Genomic DNA, 13,524 nt, shown 5'->3' on the forward strand with positions numbered 1-13,524 from the left:
TTCAGCACTTTCCTATAGACCAGGAAAGAGCCTCTTGTGGCGCAGAGTGGTAAGGCAGCTGTCTGAAAGCTTTACCAATGAGGCTGGGAGTTCAATCCCAGCAGCTGGCTCAAGGTTGACTCAGCCTTCCATCCTTCCGAGGTCGGTAAAATGAGTACCCAGCTTGCTGGGAGGTAAACGGTAATGACTGGGGAAGGCACTGGCAAACCACCCCGTATTGAGTCTGCCATGAAAACGCTAGAGGGCGTCACTCCAAGGGTCAGACATAACTCGGTGCTTGCACAGGGGATACCTTTATAGACCAGGAGATTAATATACAGTCTTTGCTACCACTGGCAATTTTTGTTGTGTTTTCTGCAGCTTTTCCCCCCCAGTCAGTTGATCAAACTATGCCAGCTGGAGCATAGCATATTGATTTCATAAAATCACAAAATTGAACTCATTCCTTCATTCCTTCATTCATTCATTCATTCATTCAAGTCAGCCTTCTTTATTGAGACAGATTCCACAGTATAAGTCAATGTGATCAACAGGATGAGAGGCGTTTAATGAACAATGAAAGGACTAGAACTGCAGAAACCTTAAACAAGCAGAAACCTCAATCAAAGCATAACTATTAAACAGGACATCAACAGAATGTCGAAAAGGTTATTATGTAAGTAAAAAAACAATGCAGTGAGAACAACAGAATGTCAGGAATCAGGCTGAGCCCAGCCTGTGGAGTCCTAGGTAAAGGCGCATCCGAAATCCAACAGTCAGTTGCAGATTTCAAAGAGAGCTTTATTAGGCAAAGTCCACAGATCGCTAAAGCAGGCCAAGATCTTCCTAAGCAAAGATCTTGATAATAACAAAGTACAAAGGCACCATGAAGGGTAGATATAGGGTCCGGTGAATAAGGGAGGGGGGACCGAAAGGTTTCGGCGGGAGAGCGAGCATAGGTGACAAAAGGAAAGCATTCCCAGGCTGGCCAGATGGCCCGGAGCCTTATCGGGAGGTTGGCACATTGTTGAGACTTTGCTGTCTCCGCAAGGACACTTACAGTAAGATTGATACATTCATTGAGGTTGTCCCCCCGCTGGGAAAGGAAGGGAGTGAGGTTCTCAAGAGACACATTTATGGCTATATGGCCTTGGCCAGAGAAGTCAGGGAAGTGTGAGAATATGCAGGCACCAACATGGCAGGAACCTAGGGGGGTTCATGACACTCGCCTCCCCTTAAAGCCCCCCCCTACCCACCCCGGTCAGGCGCCCGCGGCCTTAGGATCGGGGCCGGGCTTGTCGGGGAACTTGGAGTGGAACTTTTGCAGCAGGAGGGGGGCGGCCACGTCCTCAGCGTTAACCCATTCGTTGTCAGAATCAGGGAAACCTTTCCAAGAGACCAAATATTGCAGCTGTTTGCGGAACAGGCGGGAATCGACTATGTCCGACAACTCGTAGTGGGTCTCCTCCCCTATCATGATGGGGGGAGGAGGTGGTGACTGTGGGTGCCAATCATCCGGAGGGGGGGCTTTTTTGACCAAGCTCACATGGAAAACGGGGTGAACTTTGCGATAAGCCTTTGGCAATTCCACCCGCACCGTGACTTCATTTAGCACTTGCACCACCTTAAAGGGGCCCACAAACTGGTAGCTCAATTTCTTGCAAGGGCGCCGATTTTTGAGATGCTTAGTGGAGATGTAAACCTCATCCCCCACACTAAAGGAAGGGGGCTTTTGCCGTTTACGATCCGCCCAGCGCTTAAAGTCCGCCTTGGCCTTAGTGAGAGACTCCGTTACCTCCCCCCATGCCTCCCGTACCCGGGTTGCCCACTCGTCGACTCTCGGTGGGGAGACCGCTGGGTCCCCTGGGGGCTTGGTGAGCGCAGGAAACGGGGGCGAAGCGTAGCCATGCACCACCTCGAAGGGGGATTTCCCTGTGCTGGAATGGGGTGCATTGTTGTAGGCGTACTCCGCCAATGGCAGGAGGGAAACCCAGTCGTCCTGGTGGTAGTTCAGAAAGCAGCGGAGGTACTGCTCGAGGACCTGGTTCACTCTTTCGGTTTGCCCGTTCGTGGCGGGGTGGTAAGCAGAGCTGAGGCCACGGGATACCCCAGCCAAAGATATCAGGGCCCCCCAAAACTTAGCAACGAACTGTGCCCCCCGGTCGCTCACAATCTTGCGTGGGAACCCGTGGAGCCGTACCACGTGGGATACGAACAGTTCGGCCAGGCGTTGCGCGGTGGGCAGGCCTGAGCAGGGGACGAAATGCGCCTGCTTCGAGAACTGATCCACCACCACCCAAATCACTGTCTTCCCCTGGCTAAGGGGCAAGTCCGTGATGAAATCCATGGAGATGATCTCCCAGGGACGCTCCGGGACCTCCAGGGGCTTGAGGAGTCCTTGGGGTTTACCCACCCCCCTCTTGTGCGCTAGGCACACAGGGCAACCGGCGACGTATTTACCTACGTCCCGGCGAGCCCCCGGCCACCAGAATTGGCGACGGAGCAGCCCCCAAGTCTTCAGGAAGCCAAAGTGCCCCGCGGCTTTACTGTCGTGGCAAAGTTCCAGAATTGTTTTCCGCAAGGACGCGGGAACATACAAACGGTCCCCCTTGTACCAGACCCCCTCGTGGGCACGGAGCTGCGAGCGGAGGTCGGCAAGTTGGGGGTCGGGGCCCAAGGCTGACCGGAACTCGGCCAGCGGTACCGCTGGGGGGGCCCCCGGAGGCCCCGGGGTGGGGTCCGGTGTGGGCTTCCCTGCCTTGGTCTGACTGCGGGTTTGGGCCAGCAAGCCCAACTGTTTGGGGGTAAAGATTGTGTCGACCCGGGGGGGGCGGTGCTCACCCGGGTGCATGCGGGAGAGGGCGTCTGCCATGAAATTCTTCCGCCCAGGGATGTGAACGAGAGTGAAATCAAATCTCGAGAAGAAGTCTGCCCAGCGAATTTGTTTCGCACTCAGAGTGCGGGGCTTCCGAAGGGCCTCGAGGTTTTTGTGGTCGGTCCAGACCTCGAAGGGGATGGTAGAGCCCTCCAGGAAGTGGCGCCAGGTGGAGAGGGCGGTTTTCACCGCAGAAGCCTCCTTCTCCCAGATGGGCCAGTTCCGCTCGGCCGGGGAGAATTTGCGGGAGAGAAAGGCACAAGGCCGGAGTCTACCCCCCTCCCCCCGCTGTAGGAGCACCCCGCCAATGGCCTCGTTCGAGGCATCTACCTGCACCACGAAGGGCCGATCGGTTTCGGGGTGGGCCAGGATGGGTTCCGAGGTGAACAACCGCTTGAGGTGTTCAAATGCTTGAGTACACTCTTGGGTCCAGGGCAGAGGCGCCCCGGGGCGGCCGTCCCTAGCTCCCTTTCCCTTTGTTTTCAGGAGATCAGTAAGGGGCAGAGTGACCCTGGAGAACCCCGGGAGGAAGTCCCAGTAGAAGTTGGCGAACCCCAAGAAGGATTGGAGCTGGCGGCGGGTACGGGGGACCTCCCAGTCTAAAACCGCCTGGACCTTCGCGGGGTCCATCCCAATTCCCTCCCCGGAGACCCGGTAACCCAGGAAATCCACTTGGGATTTGTGAAACTCACATTTAGGAAGCTTTGCGTACAGCTTGTGGTCGGCGAGGCGGCGCAAAACCTCCCGCACCAGCGCCGTGTGCTCCGCCTCGTCCTTTGAGTAAATCAACACATCATCCAGGTAAACCACCACCCCCCGGTACAACAGGTCATGCAAAACTTCATTGATTACATTCATGAACACGCCGGGAGAGCCGCTTAAACCGAACGGCATGACGAGGTACTCGAACTGTCCGAGGGGGGTGTTGAAGGCCGTCTTCCATTCGTCTCCCTCGGCCACTCGGACGCGGAAATAGGCGTCCCTCAGGTCCAATTTGGTAAAGATGCGCCCTTCGCCCAGGCGGCTGAGTAAGTCCTTGATGAGCGGGATGGGGTAGGCGTTGACCCGGGAGACGGCGTTGATCGCTCGGTAGTCCGTGCAGAGCCTGAGGGTGCCGTCCTTTTTCTTGGCAAACAAGACGGGTGCCGCCATGGAGGACGTGGCTGGACGGATGAATCCGCGGGCCAGATTCTTGTCCACGAAGGAGCGAAGTTCTCGAAGTTCCGCTGGACTCATGTTGTAGAGTTTAGCCTTCGGAAGTTTCGCCCCGGGGACCAGCTCGATGGCGCAGTCGGTGGGTCGGTGCGGCGGGAGTTGGTTGCACTCCTCCTCAGAGAATGCCTCAGCGAGGTCTCGGTAGCAGGCGGGGATTCCCTCATCTTTCCCGGGGTAGAGACCCATCGCTCGCAGCCAGGGGTTGAGCGTGGCGGGGCTCTCAGACCATGGGACTACGGTCCCCGCGATGGCGACCGGGGGTTCTTCTGGTCGGTCCCGGTACCAGAAGTGCAGCTTGCAGTTCGGGTGGGAAAAGACGAGGCGCTTTTCATCCCAGTCGATCTCGGGTCGGTGGAGATCCATCCAGTCCATGCCGAGCAGGATGGAGAACCCAGTTACCGGGGCGATGGTTAGCGAAATGCGCTCCCAGTGAGGACCCAGGTTGAGGGCCAGGGCGTTTGTGGCGTGACGGATGGCCCCCCCCCCGACCGGGCCGCCGTCAACCTGCCGCATGATGATCGGTTTGGCTAGATCCTCCTGCCGGGCCCCCAGGGCTTGAGCGATGCCGGGGGCCACTAGGGAGGTCGAGCACCCGGAGTCCACGCACTTCGACCCAGGTGTCTGCTTCCTCGTTGATTAGAATCGCCGGGAGGAGGATGGGGGTAGGATTCGTCGTGGGGGCGCCGGTGTGCCGACTGGGAGGGTCCGCCGAGGGGCGCCCGGCAAGACGGACCGTCCTCGTTTCCCGACCCGTCCGACTGGGACGATTCGGGGCTCGCCTGGGGCGAGAATTCCTCGTCCTGAGTAGGGGCGGCCGGGGCGAGAAGCGCCCGGGGCCCACCTGATTTACCGGCCGGCTTGTCCGGCGGGCGTGGACGATCCGAGGAGGGGCGAGGCCTGCCTTTCTCCGGTTGGGAGGGGGTCTTGGCTTTGGCCAGACGCGTCGGGCAGACAGAAGCGAAGTGCCCCTTTCCCCCGCACTCGTGGCAGAGTCCCAGTTGCTTGCGTTTTTCCCGATCGGGCACCGGCGCGGGAGCGGGCGGGGCGGCGATCAGTTTGGGCGCGCTGGGGGTCTTCTCTGTTCTCGAGGTGCGCAGTAGGCGGGCAGCCTCCTGGCGGCGCTGGTAGGCTCGGTATCGGGCTAGGTTTGCCTCAATTACCCCCGCGGCTTCTATCCACTTCTGGAGGTCCCCGTCCTCGGGCGGGCCCCGGTTGAAGATCCCGTCGGCCACGGGGCGGTCTAGGCCGTCCAGGAAGGCGGTGATTATCTGGTTTTCGTTCATGGTGGTGATCCGGGCGGACGTGGCGCGGAAGTCGATAACATAGTCCATCAGGGGTCGGCCCCGCTGCTTCAGCTTGGCCAGGGCCTCCGTTGCTTTTATTTCACGAAAAGGGTCCCGGAAAGCCTCTTGTAGGGCGGTCCTGAAGGATTCTAAGGAGGTAGCTGCCACCGTCCCCCTCTCGTACTGCGTGACCCACCAGTCCATTGCTTTGCCCTCCAAGTTGCAGCCCAGGGTGCGGACCAGGTCGGCCTCGTCCGTGAAGGAGTCCCCCCACTCCGCTAAGAAACCATCCACCATAATCAAAAAATAGGTGAGTCTCTCGGAGGTACCATCGAACTTCACCTTGAATTTCCGGCCGCCCAAATGGTTGTGGCGTCCCCCGGGAGCGGCCGCGTCGTCCTGCTGTCGCGGGGGCGGGTGGCGGACCGGAGAGGGTGGCGGGGCCGCTGGGGGTGGCTGTCGAGGCCGGTGGGGCTGGGTGTTCCCGGCAAGTGGGGCATAGGTTCCCCTCCTCGGGATGGCTGGTGGATCCCACTCCCCCACTCGGCGGCCCCCCTGGGGCGCAGGGGCCGCGTCCGGAGGGGTCGGGGTCCGGGTCGGGGCCTCTCCCCAAGGGCCCGACAAAAACGTGCCGGGGTCCGGTGCCCCCGACCGGGAACGTGATGGTGAGGCTCCCCTCCGCTGGCGGCGGGGTTCCTGGGGAGGGGGTTCGTCGAAAGCGGGAACCCGGTCTGGCCCCAGCCGGGGCTCGGGTTCGGTGTCGGCATCGTCCTCCTCCAGCCAGGTCATGGCGCCCGCCGGGCACGAGTAGGCCAGCCGTCTGGGGGGGGCGAATGTAGAGAGGAGGCCTGTGGTGGCTGTTCCCCCCAGGGTTTCGAGAGTCCCGTACCCTAGGGAAGGGGTGCTGTGGAGTTTGGGCTTGGCACCGGGACCCACAGGGGGGCGCGTAGCAGCTCGGATGCCCGGGGCAACGGAGGCGCCGGCCAGGGACGCGGGGAGGGAAAGACGGCCCTTCTTCTCCTTCTCTGAGGCGGGGAGGGCGCTCCAGCGATCTCGGGCTTCTTCGGCCTCGCGCAGCGCCTGGCGAAGGGCTTCGTTCTCCCGACGTTGCTCTCCCACCCGCAGCATGAGGCTCTCCAGCTCCTCGGCGGGCACCAGGTGTTGGCGTCCTTCTCGGGTGAAATCGACCCCCACTTGGCGGCCCATTTCGACCAGCCGCTCCAGTTCTTCGGGGTCCTCGGGGGCAGCCTCGTCCTCTTCCTCCTCCTCGAGGGAAGGGGGGGGCGATCTCCCCGTCGCACTTGCAGTATCCTTCGCAGGGCTCGGGCATGGCAAGGGTCGGTGGTCCCCAACGTCGGGGGGGACTTCGCGGGCTCCTGTGCCAGGCGAGTCGTCCAGGGGCACCGTGGTCGCGCCGTCCTCCGCCCGTTGCTCGATGGGGACGTGGATGACCAGGTGCCGACGGCCCCCGTCCGGGGACTGTTCCACGATGTCAGACCCTGAGTCCTCCGGGGCTGCCGCAGCCATGGGTAGCGAGGCGCACCAACGGGAGGATTAACAGGGAGGGTTGGTTATTATCAATTTGTCAGGAATCAGGCTGAGCCCAGCCTGTGGAGTCCTAGGTAAAGGCGCATCCGAAATCCAACAGTCAGTTGCAGATTTCAAAGAGAGCTTTATTAGGCAAAGTCCACAGATCGCTAAAGCAGGCCAAGATCTTCCTAAGCAAAGATCTTGATAATAACAAAGTACAAAGGCACCATGAAGGGTAGATATAGGGTCCGGTGAATAAGGGAGGGGGGACCGAAAGGTTTCGGCGGGAGAGCGAGCATAGGTGACAAAAGGAAAGCATTCCCAGGCTGGCCAGATGGCCCGGAGCCTTATCGGGAGGTTGGCACATTGTTGAGACTTTGCTGTCTCCGCAAGGACACTTACAGTAAGATTGATACATTCATTGAGGTTGTCCCCCCGCTGGGAAAGGAAGGGAGTGAGGTTCTCAAGAGACACATTTATGGCTATATGGCCTTGGCCAGAGAAGTCAGGGAAGTGTGAGAATATGCAGGCACCAACATGGCAGGAACCTAGGGGGGTTCATGACACAGAATACATGCAGCAACAGATCATGCTACATGTAGTAATATAGTTCATTAAAGCAACTTCCTGAACTATTGCATTACAATATAGCCCCATTGCCTTTATAAAAGTACCCTCTTGACTAAATCTGTTTTACATAGCTTGTGGAATGACAGAGGCATGGAAGCCTTCCTGACCTCCTCAACCAGGACATTCCACAAGGCAGCTGTCTTTATTCATTTATGTATTCAATTTATATACCGCTCCTCACTGTGACATCTCGGTGCAGAGTACATAGAACCAATAAAATAGAATGGACATTACACTTCTTTTAGCAGTTGAGAATAGGACACAACAATCTTTTCAGTTAATAGGTAACAGCAATATAACTTAAAAACATGAGCAGCTGCAGCAACTGAGAAGGCAGAGACCATGAGCTTCAGGAAGTGGGGCTGCCTGACAGGAAGTCCTGACTGGTTACAAGGGTATTTTGCAAGGAACCCTTGGCCTAAAGGAGTTCCCTAGCAAGGAAAGGCACTAGTTTCTTCTTCCCAGACTAACAACATGAACCATGAATCATCACTTGCCATTATGTAGGAATTTGGAGGGGATCTAACCTGTACACTCACCAGAAACTCCATGGCTGAGGATCCCCATCCCGTAATACCCCTCTTGATAGCCAGCTCTAGGAAAGGGGGCTATTATTTCTCTGTGTATTTATATGTTTACAATATGAATAAGCATTATCTTGGTTTTCCTTCCTCTGCTCCATCCCTTCTCCAGTGCGTGCTTATATGTAACATGTAATGTGAGAGTATCTCTAAGTTTGCACGTATGTGTGTGGTTTATGTCTGTTGCATGTCTATTGATCAAAGGGGGTGGTTTCAAGTTCATTCCTCTGCACTTCTTCCTGGATTATGGGATCCCAAAGTAGCTTACATACAACTAAAACGTTGGTGTCCCGGTAAGCATAAATGAACGTATATTTTGACAAACAGCAGGGCCCAATATGGGCCTGATAGCTAGACTGGCATGTCACATTTACCCTGAAATGAAATGGGGCCTCATTCCTCATACAGTCAAACTAGTCTGTGCCCCCAAGCACCAAAATAACTTGGAGAAACAAAACTTTGGGCATTTCTGCACCCAGGAAAAATAGTGAAATACCTTTTGCAAACGCCATATTTTTGGCTTTTTGCACAATGTCCTCAGCATCCAGTGACCCAGCAGTAAACAGGCAGCTACACCCCCCATTTTAAAGTGCTAATAGGGGAATCACATAAACTGGATTCTCCCAACTATTTAGTGAGAGTGGGCAGAGAGTTACCAGCAAGCCACAGGCCAAGGGAATGTGTGTAGCTGGAGAGCCAAGAGCCCTCCCTTGCACCTGCCTCCCTCTCCCTTCTCCTGGGGATGGGACTTCTTTTTTAAAAAATACAAACTGCCTGGAGCAATGAATAGGCAGAGAAAAAAAAAACTTTCCCCAACAGTTTACACAAAAAGCATGCCTCTTCCTCCCCCCCCCAAATGGGGGGGGGGAATTACTTAACAGCTTCGAGGCTCAGGATTCCATGAGGGGTGGCAGTAAAAAAAAGCCCTATGCATCTATGAATAGACTTTTGAACTAGTGCTGAATTAATTCTCTATAGACCTGTGTTCAGCACTGAATCTGAATCAGGGCTCAGCCTCAGAATATATTCTGACTGGTTAATCACAACTGAGGAATTTGTTAAATGATCATACAAATATACTTTCTTTCCTGTGAGTAGGAACAGAATGTATTTTCTATACCAATGAATGACCACAATTCATTCCCAAACATCTGTGATTAGGGGGACTTACTTTGCACAGGTGTTTTCCTTTACTTTGATCGTGTTTCTCTGTCAGGTTTTCTTTTTCATTTTGCATTGATTTCCTCCCCTTCAGCACTCAGTTTGCTTTCCAGTTGCTATTTCCCCCGATTTTATGAGAGTGCTTTTAGTGCCACTTTTTTCTCCTTGTTTTGCTTCCAGGCCAGTGGTAATTCAAAAGTGTATACATTTTCTTGGATATCCCTACCATTTTGCTGCCTCTCAAAGGTCACTCCCCTGCCCACACCAAGGTTGTTTTGCCTACTCTGCACCTTCTGATAACATCACTTGGTGTGCAAGCTCCATTGATTATTTTTCCCCTCACTGTTTTACTTTATAATACTTTTAACAATAGGCATGGGTCTGGTGTTATTATACTAGTCTCAGATCACTAGGGGAAAAGATAAACTAGGGGAAATGTGCTTCTCTGGCAGCTCTCTGAGAAATGAAGTGCTCTGAAAGGAGGGAGGGTGGGGGGAAGGAAAGCCACCAGGTGGCATGCCACAAATCATGCACAGCAGTGAACACTGCAGGCACTGCCAATGCTCAGCTAGTACTGTGAGAGAAATGGAAAGAAAGCTTTAACCTAGCCAGCCAAGTATCCCCAAAATACTGAGGGCCATTCCGCACAAGGACCAATGTTGCCAAATGTTCACAGAATGCAGAAACGCTATATTAAATAGCGGAATTTTTTTTGTGGAATATAGAAGTCCCAGTAGCGTTTCATTCATTCCCCACAGGTTTCTGGTCTTGCTGGAATCGCAACAAAGGAAGCGATTTTTTTCTGTGCTTCTTCCCGCCCCTGGCCATCAGTCAAATGGAACAGCCAATGGGCTGTTGTGTTCATGCTCACAAAAAGCCCCTTTCCCTTTAAGAATTGTTTTGTTAAAACCCAAACACAAACATTGCAACGAATCTCTGTCAAATCGTTGCAAGACCTTTTTGCTGGCGTAGGAGCTGGCAATTAATCGTTTACACACTCCTCAAGTAGAAAAAAAATCCCCCTCCCCACAGGCGTGATTTGTGGCCGAAATTACAGGCACTGCCGAACAGGGGGCTGTGTTGTGCTTGGGAACTTAGGGAGCTTTGTTTTAATTTAAATCACTTCTGTGGAGGGACTTTAGCCAGTGAAGCCTTGCTGGTTCATTGCTTTCGCCGGTCTAAGGGGGAAAAAATGGCGATCGCTTCTCCGGAAGTTCGGGGCAAGAGCGGGAGAGGGACTTCCTTTCTACCGCTACATTAAGAACGCACATGTCTTTTGCTGGTTTGTTGCAGCTTGTGCGCAGAAATTTAGCCTTTTTTCAGGGAAAATCCACTTTTCCCGATTCCCTGAAACGAAGCGCTTTTTGCGGGAGTGTTGCAGAAGCATTGCAGATTGGGTGCGACGTCATGCGGAACGTTGAATTTGTAGTGTTTCCCAAAGGTAAGACTCCTGCTTCATTTAAGTCGTGCAGAATGGCCCTGAGTAAGCCTCTTGAATGCTCTGGCCACAGGCTTACTCTTTTAATTCTCACTGTAAACTGGATTTACAGAATTTGTATCCTGCAAGTGGGGAAATAATTCTGAACTTTTTAGCAATCAACTGGGATGTCATATTGGAAAGTTTCTCTCTCCTGTCCCAATCTCCCCTCTTCTCCCTTCTCTTTCTCTGGTCTCTCACCCATGAGTATGTGTAGATCTGCCCCTTGTGTGGCAATTAAAGGAGGGGATGGCAGAGGGTGGTGACACTTTTCCATTTTTCACAGTGGCTGATAACACAACAGAGAATCCACTAACTTGGCAAGAACAAAAGGGATCTTGGCAGCTACTCTTGTCAGTTTCAAAAATAGTTTGGTCAATTTCAGGATGTTTTAAAAACTTCGCCTGGGTTCCTTTGTGTTCCCTTTCATTCAAGGAACAGATCCAGGAAGTGTTAAATGGAAGGTGCTTACTTGATGCTAATGTGCAACTGCAACAAGGCAATGGCATAATTTTAAAAATAATTGGCTGCCACCACTCCACATGTCACAAGTGATGTTCCCACCCCTACTGTTTTTTGGCTGTTGTAGCTGCATTATAAATACACTGGAGAAAAAAGAATGGCATATAAAACAGGCATAGAATCTGAAGTCAGACAAATGTTTGACTGCTTGAATTCTCTACAGTAAGCTGTATGTTCATAATAGGCCCGGGTTTCCAGATCAAAAGTGATTGTTTAAAACATTCAAGCATAGAATTGCACTAAGTTCAAGAAGATCTGGAGAGGAAGCTCAAGCAAATGGGGGCACAAGTGGTATTCTCTTCAATCTTGCCTGTCAAGGGAAGAGGAATGCGTCGGGAGAGGAAGATAATGGAGGTGAATCACTGGCTGCGTAGTTGGTGCCGGCAGGAGAGATTTCGTTTCTGGGATTTGGGATAGGCTTTCTTGAGGGAGGCCTACTAGCACCTGATGGACTGCACTTATCGAAGCTGGGGAAGAATGTGTTTGGCAGGAACCTGGGGAGATTCATCAGGAGAGCTTTAAACTGAAGCCACAAGGGGAAGGAGACGATCAACATAGGGAGTGTAAGGAAGGAGAACGATTGGGGGCAGCCCAACCGGCAAGGCCAGCTCATAGGGAACCAAAAGTAAAAGGATTCAGATGTCTTTATACTAACGCCCGAAGCATGGGCAATGGGTTTAAATCAGATGGGTTTAAACTTCAAGTACAACGATATAGGCTAGATATCAGGAAAAAGTTTTTCTCAGTCAGAGTCGTTCAGCAGTGGAATAGGCTGCCTAAAGAGGTGGTGAACTCCCCCTCACTGGCAGTCTTCAAGCAAAGGCTGGATACACACTTTTCTTGGATGCTTTAGGATGGTTAGGGCTGATACTGCGTTGAGCAGGGGCTTGGACTAGATGGCCTGTATGGCCCCTTCCAATCATATTCTATGATTCTAAGCCAGAAAATGACTCAGTTTTCTGGGCCTCAAGACTTTAAAAAAAATAAAAATAGATTATCAGTAGATTGCTTGAAGTGAAATGTTAGTTCTTGATGGTGAGTCAGAAAGTGAGGCTGCTGCAAACTAAGGCCTAGTCTGCACACAATAGATAATGCACTTTCAATGCACTTCAGAAATAGATTTTCCTGTTCCGCACAGGAAAATCCAGCCATGAAAGCACATTGAAAGTGCATTATCTGTTGTATGCAGACTAGGCCTAAATGAGTCTTGTCTCTCCTTTGCTTGCTGCATGCATGCATATTCATCACTTGATATCTTCAGCAAGAGGATGTAACTTGCATTTGTTAATAAGCTCTTTTAGACCACATGCCACTGATGAAACTTTTACCCCCAAACAATGATTTTTATATGCATGCGCATACAAAGATGAATCTATATGTATAGCAGCATTTCAAAAGCTATAGCATTACTTCTGAATGTTTGGAGACAATGTCTGTGTTAAATCAGGAGAGATCCTCCAGCACACCCAAATATCCTTTTTGGTCCTATCAGCCAGTGTTTCAGTTCAACAGCTAAACGTGTACACATTGTACCAAAATTCATATCGAAATGATTTAAATATATACATATAGCTGCATAAAGATTAGTTGGGAAACCTTGCTGCAGTGCAGGTATAAAGGGTGAGTAGACAGTGATGAGCACGGAACTTATCTGGCCTACTGAGTTGCATTTAGTCAACACTTAATAAGGTCTAGTGTCTAGGGACAATTTCTCTCTTTATGCCGATATTGGCATGAGGACTGATGGGTTGGTGATTCTACTCCCAGCATGGCACAGATGGATGGATTGGATACACTGATGGATGGATTGGAGAAGAAGTAGCTAAGTCCACTTTGTTCCATTTGTTCTAGGGGTATTCTAACCAATAATACCCTGAAATAGAGTAGTAAAAATGTGTGCTAGACCAATCATTTCTAATCTTGATGACTATGGACATTTCTAAGAAACATTATTGTATATCAGCACAAAATGGCTCCCATAAAATGGCTGCTATGGGGAACATTACAGAAAGTCAGGAAGTTCAAAGCTAAGCATCTTTCTATGATGACAGCAGCTATTTCTAAATGGGTGTTTCATGCAAATCCAAAGGTGATGTCTTCTAAGGTCTTCTGAAGCACCTCCAGCTCTCTGCTTTAGAGTACATGGGAAGAAGCAAGTAGGCACTAGGAAAAATATCAGTACCTACTTTTAAAAATAGGTAAAATGTCAGTACCAGTTTGTAGACAAACTGGAGCATGTCCAGAGGAGGGCAGAGGAGGGCAGCAAAGATG

This window comes from Paroedura picta, chromosome 2, assembly GCF_049243985.1.
Source record: "Paroedura picta isolate Pp20150507F chromosome 2, Ppicta_v3.0, whole genome shotgun sequence".
Lineage (NCBI taxonomy): Eukaryota > Metazoa > Chordata > Lepidosauria > Squamata > Gekkonidae > Paroedura > Paroedura picta.